Source organism: Camellia sinensis, chromosome 14 (assembly GCF_055761805.1).
Source record: "Camellia sinensis isolate YWXY chromosome 14, ASM5576180v1, whole genome shotgun sequence".
Classification (NCBI taxonomy): domain Eukaryota; kingdom Viridiplantae; phylum Streptophyta; class Magnoliopsida; order Ericales; family Theaceae; genus Camellia; species Camellia sinensis.
In genome coordinates this window covers 62551781-62564048 of record NC_138974.1, presented here as the reverse complement: position 1 = coordinate 62564048, position 12268 = coordinate 62551781, and the positions used below count along the sequence as shown (strand labels likewise).

Here is a 12268-nt window from a genome sequence, read left to right as displayed (position 1 = left end):
ATATATTCTTGGTTGTTAGAGAACTGTAAAAGTATGGGATAATCAAAATTTTATAATAAGATTCGATTATAACATATCATATCGGCTAGTGAACAAATCATGTTTTTCTTTGGATTTGATAATACATATTAGAAGTACAAGAACAACATATATTATATTTAACTTAAGGGGAGGATGAGAGGTTATGACTCTGGCAAACAACGTCAAAATGTCCTTTAATTATTTTTATTACCTCAATTTTAATAATCGAGTTCATGAATCATAATCTCCTGTTGAAGTAACACAAAACATTTCGTTTAATGACTTCTAAAAAGAAAATTATTTGAACAAAACTCAACTCGAAATAGGATTAGATCAATTTTCAACTTGAGACCTGCTCAAAATCCTTATGATAATAAGAAAGTCAACTTAAAAGCTAAAAAATGAAGGACAACCTTACATCCTGTAAATTACACACAAATCTTCTAAATATAGATGGAAATTAACATAATGATTGAGATTGATAACATGGCTTTAAATTGAGATTGATAACATGGCTATAGTTAAAGGAAGTGTTATTGGCCTTTGTTGTGAGATTAAAATTCTACTAATTTTTTAGTATTATTTTTTGTGTTTATATATATGTAAAGAGTTTATAAGAGTTAGCGTGCTATAATATTAACCCCTCATTTTTATATATTCATGGTTGTGAGATGTACTCTATATAAGAGTATGGTATGGCCAAAATTTTATAATAAGATTCAATTATAATAAATCATATCCTTTAGTGAACAATTATGTTACTTGCTTTTGATTTTTTCCTATTTAGAAGTACAAGAACATCACGCATTATACAAAACTTAAGAAGAAGATAGAAAGTTAAGAATTGATCCTAATAACAAGCACGATATTTGTTTTTTTTAATTCCAACCACACAATCAAATAGGGAACTTAGCTAGAAAGCACGCGGTAGAATAGATTAAGCCAACTACCTGCCAACAAAAAGATGAGAATGCCATGGTGGTTCGTCCACCTGGGGGCTCTCTGATGATCAAGTCAGTAAACTTATCTCAAAGATATCGAACAAGTACTTAAACTCACAAAAAATAAGGCATTCCTTAGACTCACGAGAGTGCCTCACTTTTATAACCAGCAATAACCTAGTCCCCTAAAAATCTCACTTCATAGGACTCAAGCACAATGCTCATCCCAGACTCTTAGCTAGATAGGGATAAACTCCACAAGAGCATTATCCTTATCTAGACTAAGTGTCTTTATTCATCTAGGACTCTTGTCTTCTATCCAGATATCTCGAATTCCAGAATTACCGCACTGAACCTCGACAATACCGCAATCATCTCGGTAAACATGACTCGCCCACGTGACACCTCGGTCGACACCTCGACCACTTGGCGTCATTCACAAAATACTTCTCCACAATTGCCCCCTAGGTTATATTACCATATTACCTAGGTAACCTGAGGTGATGGAACTTATCATGTCTGATCTTCCAACATGTCGGCTAAACAAACATGCTAGAGATACTTTTCCGACCGAGATCATGACTCACCGGCGTAAAGGAACAAGGACTCAAATGTCCACTCGTCAAGAATCAAGAATCAAGAACCAAAAACCATCATGTTCTATCTCATCTAAGTCCAACATCTCGATAGAGATCGCACTACTAGCAGAGATCATGACTTGCTAGTTCAAGAACATCAAGATCCTAGCATCAACTCATCAGGAACCAAGAACAAATAAGTTATGTCCTGTCCAAATTCAACATCTCAACCAAGATCAACATCTTAACTAAAATCATTATCTCAACCAAGATCAACATCTCTACCGAGAATGCCATTTCAACCGAGATAGTCATCTCAACCAAGATCGTACTTCTCAACCGAGATCATCATCTCTACTGATATCAATATCTCAATTGAGATTGTACTTCTCAACCGAGATCATCATCTTAACCGAGATTGCACTTCTCAAACGAGATCATCATCTTTACCGAGATTAACATCTCAACCGAGATCACACTTCTCAACTGAGATCATCATCTCAACCGAGATTGCACTACTAGTCGAGGTCATTCATTTAGGATCTGCTCACCTAGGTTGAGCTCTTTCATCTAGGATCTTCTCACTTAAGCCGAGCTCTTGTCTTCTCGAACCTACTCATCTAGGCCGAGATCTTATCTTCTGGGATTTGGGATCTAAGATCTGCTCACTTAGGTTGAGCTCTTGTCTTCCCGGACCTACTTATCTAGGCCGAGATCTTGTCTTCTAGAATCTAGGATCTACTCACATAGGCTAAGCTCTTGTCTTCTCAAATCTACTCATCTAGGCTGAGATATTATCTTCTAAGATCTAGGATCTGTTCACATAAGTTGAGCTCTTGTCTTGTCAGACCTACTCATCTAGGCTGAGATATTGTCTTCCAAGATCTGGGATCTACTCACATAGGTTAAGCTCTTATCTTCTCGGATCTACTCATCTATGTCGAGATCTTGTCTTCTGAAATCTGGGACCCACTCACTTAGGCTGAGCTTTTGTCTTCTTGGATCTATTTATCTAGACCGAGATCTTGTTTTTGGGATCTAAGATCAGGGATGTGCTCACTTTGATTGAGCTCTTATATTCTCGAACCTATTCATCTAGGCCGAGATCTTGTCTTTTAGGATCTAAGATCTAGTATGTGCTCATTTAGGCTAAGCTCTTGTCTTCTCGGGCCTACTTATCTAGGCCGAGATCTTATTTTCTAGGATCTGGGATCTGCTCACGTAGATTGAGCTCTTCTCTTCTCGGACCTACTCATCTAGGTCGAGATCATGTCTTTTGAGATCTGGGATATGTTCACTTAGGTTGAGCTCTTCTCTTCTCTTCTCGGACCTACTCATCTAAGCCAAGATCCTGTCTTCTAGGATCTGGGATATGCTCACTTAGGTTGAGCTCTTGTCTTCTCAGACTTATTCATCTAGGCCGAGGTCATGCTTTCTTGGATCCACTCACCTAGGGTGAGGTCGTTTATCTAGGATCTACTTCACCTAGGCCATGCTCTTCTATCTGGGCCACACTTTTCCACCTTAGATCTAGGATCTGCTTCACCCAGGCCATTCTCTTGGATCTGCTTCACCTAGGCCATGCTCTTCCATCTTAGATCTGCTCCACCTAGGCCATGCTCTTCCACCTTAGATCTGGGATCTGCTCCACCTAGGCCATTCTCTTGAATCTGCTTCACCTAAGCCATGTTCTTTTATCTGGAATATGCTCCACCTAGGCCACATTTTTCCATCTTGGATCTGCTTCACCTAGGCCTTGCTCTTCTATCTGGGATCTACTTCACCTAGGCCATGCTCTTCCATCTTGGATCTGCTTCACCTATGTCGATGTCTTTTCTACTTGAAAGTCGTCTTCATCTCTTCAGGAGCGCGCATGCCCCCTTATCTTTGCATTCATCCCTTCTAGAAGGGTCTTTATTCTGTCAATGTCGATGCGTTCTCTATCTTCACTGAACTTGTCATCGCTAACACGTTGATCTTGTACGATAATGGCCATATATTCCGACTAAGTTCCCACAAATAGCCCCAAATTGTAGGTGTTGATTTCTAACCACACAACCAAATAGGGAATTAGCTGGAGAGCATGCGGCATAATAGATTAAGCCAACTACCTGCCAACAAGAAGATGAGAATATCGTGGTGGTTCTTCCACTCGGGGGGCGCTTCGACGATCAAGTCAGTAAACTTATCTCAAAGATATCGAACAAGTACTTAAACTCACAAAAAATAAAGTGTCCCTTAGACCCACGAGGGTGGCTTACTTTTTATAACCAGCAATGACTTAGTCCCCTAGAAGTTTCACTTAATAGGACTTAAGCACAATGCTTATCTCAAACTCTCAACTAGATAGGGATAAACTTTATAATAGTCTTATCCTTATCCAGACTACTTTCACCTAGGATTCTTATTCTCTATCCAGATATCTCGGATTCCGAAATTACTGCACCGAACCTCGACAATACCGCAATCATCTCGACAGACATGACAAGTCCATATGGCATCTCGGTCGACACTTTGGCCACGTGACATCATTCACAAAATACTTTTCCACATTAATTTTTTATCTGTGTAATAACATTATTTAAGAATTTGTAAAATGGATTAATGCTTTTTAAAATAAAAAAGATTAAAAAAATACATTAATATTTATCATTTGTCGATGGCTCGCTCCAATAATAAAATTTATTGTTAGCGTTTATACAATGAAGATTCTCTAAAAATGTATGTAAAGTTACTTATATCATTTTATTATTATTATTATTATTTGTTTTAATAATTTTTGCAAATTTTACTTTAATAAAAGGTTTGTGCACTGAATCGTGTATTTCATAATTATCATTTTTTCATGCATACATTCTAGAAGAAAATAATTGATTTTTGGTTTGCCCAATTAAAATAAATATGTAATCATAACATACGAAAATAAAAAAATTAAAGGGTGAATTATACTTTTCACTCCTATAATTTTATTCAAATTTTATTTTGACCTCTATGTTTTTAATTTAAAGTATTTGGTTCTTATACTTAAATACAGCTTTAGTTTGATCATTTTATCCAAACTTTCGTTAATTTTTTTTTGTGTATACTCCACGAAACTGATAAGTGTCTCAAAAAAATATTAATTTTAACTTTCAATTTGAATGGAATGGTTATATTAAAACTATATTTAAAATGTAAAGATGAAGCTGTTCAATTTTAAACAATACAGATTAAAGTAAAATTTATGTCAAATTATAAGAATTAAAAGTATTATTTATCTAAAAATAAAGAAGGGATGTAATTCATATAAAGGCAGGCTTTAGTGAGGAGGGACGCGAAGTCATTCTTATCTCCATCATTTCTTATCTCCCATGTAATGGAGGATCTTTTTGGCCCCACGAAAATCTTGACTAAATTTAAAATAATGTTTCATACACAGAATTTTTATAAAAAAAATATTTAAAAATTTAAAATATTGTCAAAATTTATTTAAAATATGAGTTCAATGACATAAAAAATCAAACTTATGTACTCCTTTCATCTTAAAACATTAATTTTTTTATTGTCTCAAAATATTAATTTTTTTTTTTGAAAGTCAAGAACTAAAATAATATAAATTTTCTATTTTACTTTTTTTTTTTAAAATTTATTAACAATACAAAACGTACAACTATGATAATTAATATATTTTTAAAAAATATACTATCAAAATAATTTTAAAAAATTAATATTTTGACGTGTAATAATTATACCGTCATATAAAGTTAAATTATCTAAAAATAACTATTATTTTTAAACAAAAAGAGTATTATTTCTTAGATATATTTCTGCGCATAAATTTTGTACACATATTATCGCTGCTAAAATACATCGAAAATCAGAAAACGATCAAGAATGTAAACATCACCACTGACATGGAAGACATAGAAAATGTGTTTAGCATTGTTTTTGAAAATGATTTTTATTATTTTTTAATTTGTTGATGGAGACAACGAACATTAGTTGGAATTTCCGATCCTCCATGGCCTTGTTCTGAAAAATTATTGTTTGTTCCGGAACCAGATGAGTTGGTACTCCAACTCAGAAGTATTTTGGAAGTATGATTAAAAATTAATTTTTAATTTTTTTATTATTTTATATAAGAAGTGATGTGAATAAAAATAAATTAAAAGTTAATTTTTTTAATTTTTTAATGTGTTGTCAAAATATCCGTTAGTTATTATTAATTAAATCGATAGAATTTATTCTATTTTTATCACTTTTTAAGAAATAATAAAATATTTATTTCTCAATAAATATTGTGTCATTTTGGGAACATAGTAAAAAGTCACATTTTTAGACAAAATGTCCAAAAACGCAAGTGCCAAAAACGCGGTTTGGCAAGTGCTAAAATCACAGGTGTAAAATTACAAATTAGGGCCTATGAAAAAAAAAATTAAATTTCTTATGTTGGATAAGGATATTTTGGTCATTTTAATTTGATTTGACACTATAAATAAATATTAAACTAAAAAGTAAAAAGTTAACTTTTTACCAACTTCTCAAATTACTTTTCAAAAAATTAAAAAATTTGATAAAAAATTAAAAAATAACTTTTTACTAACTTTCCAAAACACTCCATTAGAGAGTAATATTTCAATAACTTTTCCCTTATTCTTGTCTACTTTGGACAACTTATGTTTCAGCTTTAACACATGTCAACATCAATAATATTATAAGCTTCGTGCGGCATTCGTTACAGTAGCCGATGTTTGTGGCTTATTTTAGAAAAATGGTAAAAAGTGATTTTTTTGACTTTTAATCAAATTTTTAACTTTTTTAGATAAATGATTTGAGAAGTTAGTAAAAAATGACTTTTGATTTTTTTTTATTACTGTTTGTTTATGATGTCAAATCATAATAAAATGACCAAACTACCCCATTTATTTAAAATATTTACAACTTCACCTATGTAACACATTTTGACCTATGAGGGTAAAATTGTAATTTCACCGTTGGCTAAAAACCAACCTCCCAAATGAAAAAAAAAACAAAAAAGCCAACTTTTGGCTTTAACTTGATTTTTTTAATTTTATTTGGTTTTTTATTTTTAGATTTTTTTTAGTTTTGTGAAAAAAAAAATATAATAATTATAATTTAAATATAATATTTTATCTTATTAATTTATATAATTAATTTTATTTTTTTATACTTTTTTGATCCCAAAATATTTATCAAACAAAGGAGTATATTGTTCTTGTCTACTTTTAAAATACTAAAGTTATGTTTGGGAATGGATTTTTGACTAAAAAAGTACAAAAGATAAAATTGGTTACATAAGCTAATAAGATAAAATGTCACATCTAAATCACCATCATTACATTTTGCTCTCACAAAATTCAAAAAAGTCAAAAATAAAAACCAAACGAGACTAAAAAAGCCAAGCAAAATAGTAAAAAAGCCCAGCTATTTTAGCTCTTTGTTTGGGATGTGGAATGGCTTTTTGGCTATTTTAGCTTGGAAATAAAAAGCCTTGTTTTGGATGGATTTTTTGACTTTTTTAATTTTTGTGAGAGAAAAGATAAAATAATTATGGTTTAAATGTGACATTTTGTCTTATTAGACTAAAAAATCTATTTTATTTTTTTATGGGTAAAATAACCCCAACCTAACCCAAACTTGCATGCCAAACAAACCCTAAGTGATTTATATAAATACAATCTGATTAAATAATTATTGATATTCAATTAAAATAATGTTTTTATTTGATCACTAATATACTAAATGATTTGATCATTATAAATTTTTTATTTATCAATTATTATGTCAAACTTTGTCTTTTAATAGTGGTAAATTCACTATATTATTACATTGGTGATAAATGATATAATAAATATTTTTTTATAAATAAATATAAGGGTAAATTATTCTTATAATCTATGTTGTTTAGTTATTGTGTTAATTTGATTACTAATTATATTAAAATTATCTTTACAAATTTTCTTACTAAATTAATTTAGTCTAATTGATAATGGTCATTTAAAAATTGAGCAATACTAGAGATTTACATTTTTTAACTCACAAATCATCTAAAATGATGTGACAAGGAGTAGAGCTCTATATTATTGGATGTGTGATAAATAAAAAATTAACACATTTGATATCATATCATTGTGGATGCAATTATCGAAGTTTTTTATGTCTTAAACATTTTCCTTAAACATTATATTGAAATTATGAAACAAAATAGATTATTCACTCTTATCAAAGAGGTTGAAAAGTTGGTGTTCAATTTAATTGTAAATAGACCATTGTGTCTTTGATTTTTGCCAAATTAGTTAGCGTCTGTTTGGTAACAATTTTGTTTTTAATTTTCAGTTTATATTTATAAAAATTTAAAAAATTGTGCTAAAAACTTGTTTGATAAATTTTTGATTTATAATGCTAGTTCTTAGTTTATAAATTGGACCCAAAAAATATAAACTGAAAAAAGGTGTTTTCATTGGTTTATAAATTTGGCACTGTAGCGGAAGTCACTGTAGCAGAGCTACAGTAACTTAGGTGTCGGCATAATGACCACAGTTAAAATCTTCGGAGCACTCGAATTCAATTTGATTTTCTCCCAACGGTAAAATAAAAGTTGTATCTAAATCTTATCATCTTCCTCTACTTCATGTTGATTGAAACTTCAGCAAATCAGGTCAGTCTCTCTCTCCCCTCTCTTCTCTCTCTCCCCTTCCTTCTCTCTCTATCTCTCCCCTCTTCTCTGTGTTCTCCCTTCTTCAGATGCACGCACAACCATCATCCTTCTTGAAACACTGCCATTGTTGTTGTTTTTCTTAAGAGGAAATGCTACACCAGTCCCAAAAGAAGAGCTTGATGTCAAAGCATAACTTGATGATGATGATAAGAGCACAAACCCAGCTGTAGCTGATGCCATGTTGCATGTAGCTATGGCCACTTCTCCTCCCCCTCTCTCTCTCTCTCTCTAACTTTGTTCTTTCTCTTTCTGTATCTATCTATCTATCTATCTATCTATGAAGATGTTGTGAATATCGTTTTAGATGATTCCCAAAAAAAAAAAAAAAAAAAAAAAACTAAAAGGATAATATTTACGGGAAAGATATGTTTTTATGGTTTGTGGAAGAATTGGGATGCTATTATTATGGTTTGCAAGTTGTTATGAACATTCCTAATATGGTTATTAAATTTATTTATGGTTAGTATTTTAACAATATGGTTATTATGGATGTTTATTATAATGCGTATGATCCCATTGTCAAAAATAAAAAAATAAAAATTCTAGGCCTTAACAAACATGTTTTTTAGTTTATATTTTCAAAATTTTTTAAACATTTTGTCCAAACCAAACGCGTTTATTATTTATGTTTTTCTAAAAATAAATAAAAACTAATTTATAAAATATTTGTAAACATAAACAAAAAACGTAAATGTTACCAAACGATACCTTAACAAATGTATTAATTGGATTAAATCGACAAATTGTGAAAATCCAAATGCAAAATTGTTACAATTAAAATTATAAGAATTAAATTGATACAAAAGACAAATTATAAGGACTCCTTGTGTAATTTGCCTCAAATATAATTATCATAATATTATTACATTATTAATAATGCAAAACTAATTCAATTAAATTAGAGATGAAAAATAAATTATATATATTTGTGCATTAATATAGTAATATTAGTTGGTTGACATGAAATTTATAAATTTTGTAACAACCCTTATTATATAAAAGGAGACTTTATTGTTTTTACAAAGTGACGCCAATTTTGTCTTGTCACGTCCAATCCCATTGAATTAGATTAGATTGTGGTCTATTTTGGAAAACAGGTTAAGGGGTGGTTTGGGATGTCCTAAATAAGTGTACCTTTTGATTTTTTATAAAAAAATGTGTAGAAAAGTAAAGAGGAGATATTGATTGATGTGACTCAAAAAAGATAAAAAGATGGACTAAAATAAATTATGTCAAACAAGGCTTAAAAGTCACTTTTCAACTTTTAACCTATTTTTTTTTTCTTACAAAAACGTTAAAAAAAATTAAAAAATAATTTTTAACCATCTTTTAAAAAAAAAACCCTCTATTCATGGGAATGTTAATCCCATCATGTGTAGGATTCACAATCTCATGAGACTATTAGTCTCCTTTTATTTTTGTCAACTAAATAAAATTTAGGTCATGTTTGATTATTGAATTATATTAGTTAGTATTAGATTTAGTCAACACTTATAATATCATATCATTTTGAATAAAATTAAGTAAACTTTTTTTTTTTTTAAATGTATCAAACATTTTAGAGATTAAAAATTGAAAAATCTAGAAATCCCTTAGATGATAATTTGTGATTATGTATCAATTTTAAGCAGTATATAACAATCCCAATCAAACAAGCAAGACAAATCGACACAAGGATTTTACGTGGAAAAACCACAATTGGACACCTCCAATTGTGATAAAAAAAACCACGGGCAACAGTCACAAAACAATCCACTAAGAAGATATAAAGGAATTACACAGGTATACCCTCAATTACCTAGCGAATCCACGCCCGAATTGAACCAACCTCTATGTATCTCTTACATCCCCGTCTTCACCTCGAAATTGTCTTGACGTTGAGCCACTCCGGAATCCACCAAAGCTTCAGGCTCGAATTCTTTAGAATCCACCGAAGAACAACTCTATCTTTTGTGTAGAATAAATAAACAAACCTTTGATGTATGCTTCTTAAACCATGAGTTGAATACTCAATTAAAACGTCAAAGAAAACTAGCAAAATATCCTCAGGTATAAACCTTAGAACCCAAAAAGAAGATCCGGAGAAGTTGGTCAAGTTTTGGGAGAAAACCAACTACTTATAGAAATCCAAAGTAATCCTAGTTTTGGAAGAAAACCAATTCGTTATAGAAATTTGGATTTTGAAGCTCGCTCGAGCGAAGCTTCTCTCGCTCGAGCGAGAACCTTAACTCGCGTGATTTCCACTAATGCATTCGCTCGAGCCACGAACCCTTCGCTCGAGCAACCAATGAGCTCTTTCAGGTTTTTGTATAGACGCAATCCTTCGCTCGAGCGAGGACTTCTTCGCTCGAGCGAGCAAGGGCGGACAACCAACTTTGAAAGCAATTTTGCATTTTGCTTCAAGCGCGAGCTGACAGGGCAGCTCGACCTCCGTCATAATCAGCGAAGTGGCAATCTTGAAAGCATTAACACCACAAACTTCTCTGCAAGACACAATTCAGGTTAGATTCGCATCTAAACACTCATAACCTCACTGAAATAAAATGTGCGAAAACAAATATAACTTAAAGGGGTTTTGTCAAACGGGATTGCCAAGAATAAAAACCTAACAACAATTTCATAGGTTTGTTAGTTCCATATTTTTTTTTTATAAATTAAACATGATTTAAATGGAACTCACAGTATTATTAATCTCACTCCGTTTAAATTTCATCAAATTATTAGTTACATAATATTTTTTTGGGTTTATTACACTCTATACCCCTAAACAATCATAAAATTGTCTATGTAGTCCATGAACCATCAATTGTGTCTATTATGTCCCTAAAGTATATAAATCAAAATTTATTTAGTCCTTAAACTATTGATTGAATCCATTAAGTTCCCAAAAAATTTAATTTAAACTTAAAGGATTAAATTAAACATTACAAAAATAAAATATAAGTCTATAAATGTTATAAATTAGTAAAAGATCTTATGTAATTAAAATTTTATTTCAAAAAAATCTTAAATTTTTATTTTATCTTTCAAAAGTTGGCATCAATCCATATATTGAATTTTCTTTATAAGGATAAAGGTAGTTATTTATAATATTTTCTTACTTATCTTCTACAATGAATATGTGCTTGTCTTTATTTAATATTATATACCATATTTTTTTATAATTTTTAATTAATTGTTTTTAAATTTTTTCCTAAGTTTTTTTAATTATTTAATTAATTTATTATTTTGTTCTACTAGAGAAGTGTTATTATTTAAATTATCTAATTCTACTTCTTCAGTATCTAATATTCATATAATTTATTGTCAAGATTGAAAAATCAAACTCTAATATTAATTTAAACACACAATGAAATAATATACTTTTTAAAGATAAAATAAAAATTTAAAAGATTTTTCTGTAGTAAAATCTTAATAGGGGAAGATTTTTTTACTAATTTATAATACGTATGAATATATATTTTATTTTTATAATCTTTTTAGGGATTAAATTTTCAAACAAACAAAATTTAAGTGGACCGCACAACTAGCAATCTAATTTAAGTGGGACACAGTAGTAATAATCCAACCCCAACATTTAACATAGATAACTAATATGAAAATGTTATAGATATTAAATTTTTTATAAATTAAATAATTAAATATCTTATATAAGTGTAGAGTTTATAAAATTACAGATCTTATATCTATGTGAGACATTTATTTAATAAAAAATCTAATATTCTTAACATTATCCAACCAACATGACCTAGGGATTCATAGTCCCACTAAACTATTGCCCTGCATTTTTTTTATCAACAAATGATTTATACGAAATTCAGTGACTTGCTAATACAATCCCAATATTTGTGGAGCTAAACAAAAATGGGGTTTAATCATTACTCCAATCGGTTGATCTTATGTTTTCAAATCAAAGGTGGGGTAAAAAAAATTCAGAATTACACTTAAGGGAATTTTAAAAAAAATATTTACAAGATTATAAAAAAATAAAATTTTAATTATTAATATTT

General features: G+C 30.2%; 1 long non-coding RNA gene across 1 annotated transcript; it reads left to right on the top strand.

Moving 5' to 3' along the window:
- Positions 1-7986: 7986 nt before the first annotated feature.
- Positions 7987-8733, top strand: LOC114287212 (uncharacterized). The gene is made up of 2 exons (XR_003637836.2): positions 7987-8198; positions 8343-8733. It is a non-coding gene; the product is annotated as an uncharacterized LOC114287212 (long non-coding RNA).
- The last annotated feature ends 3535 nt before the right edge of the window (positions 8734-12268 follow it).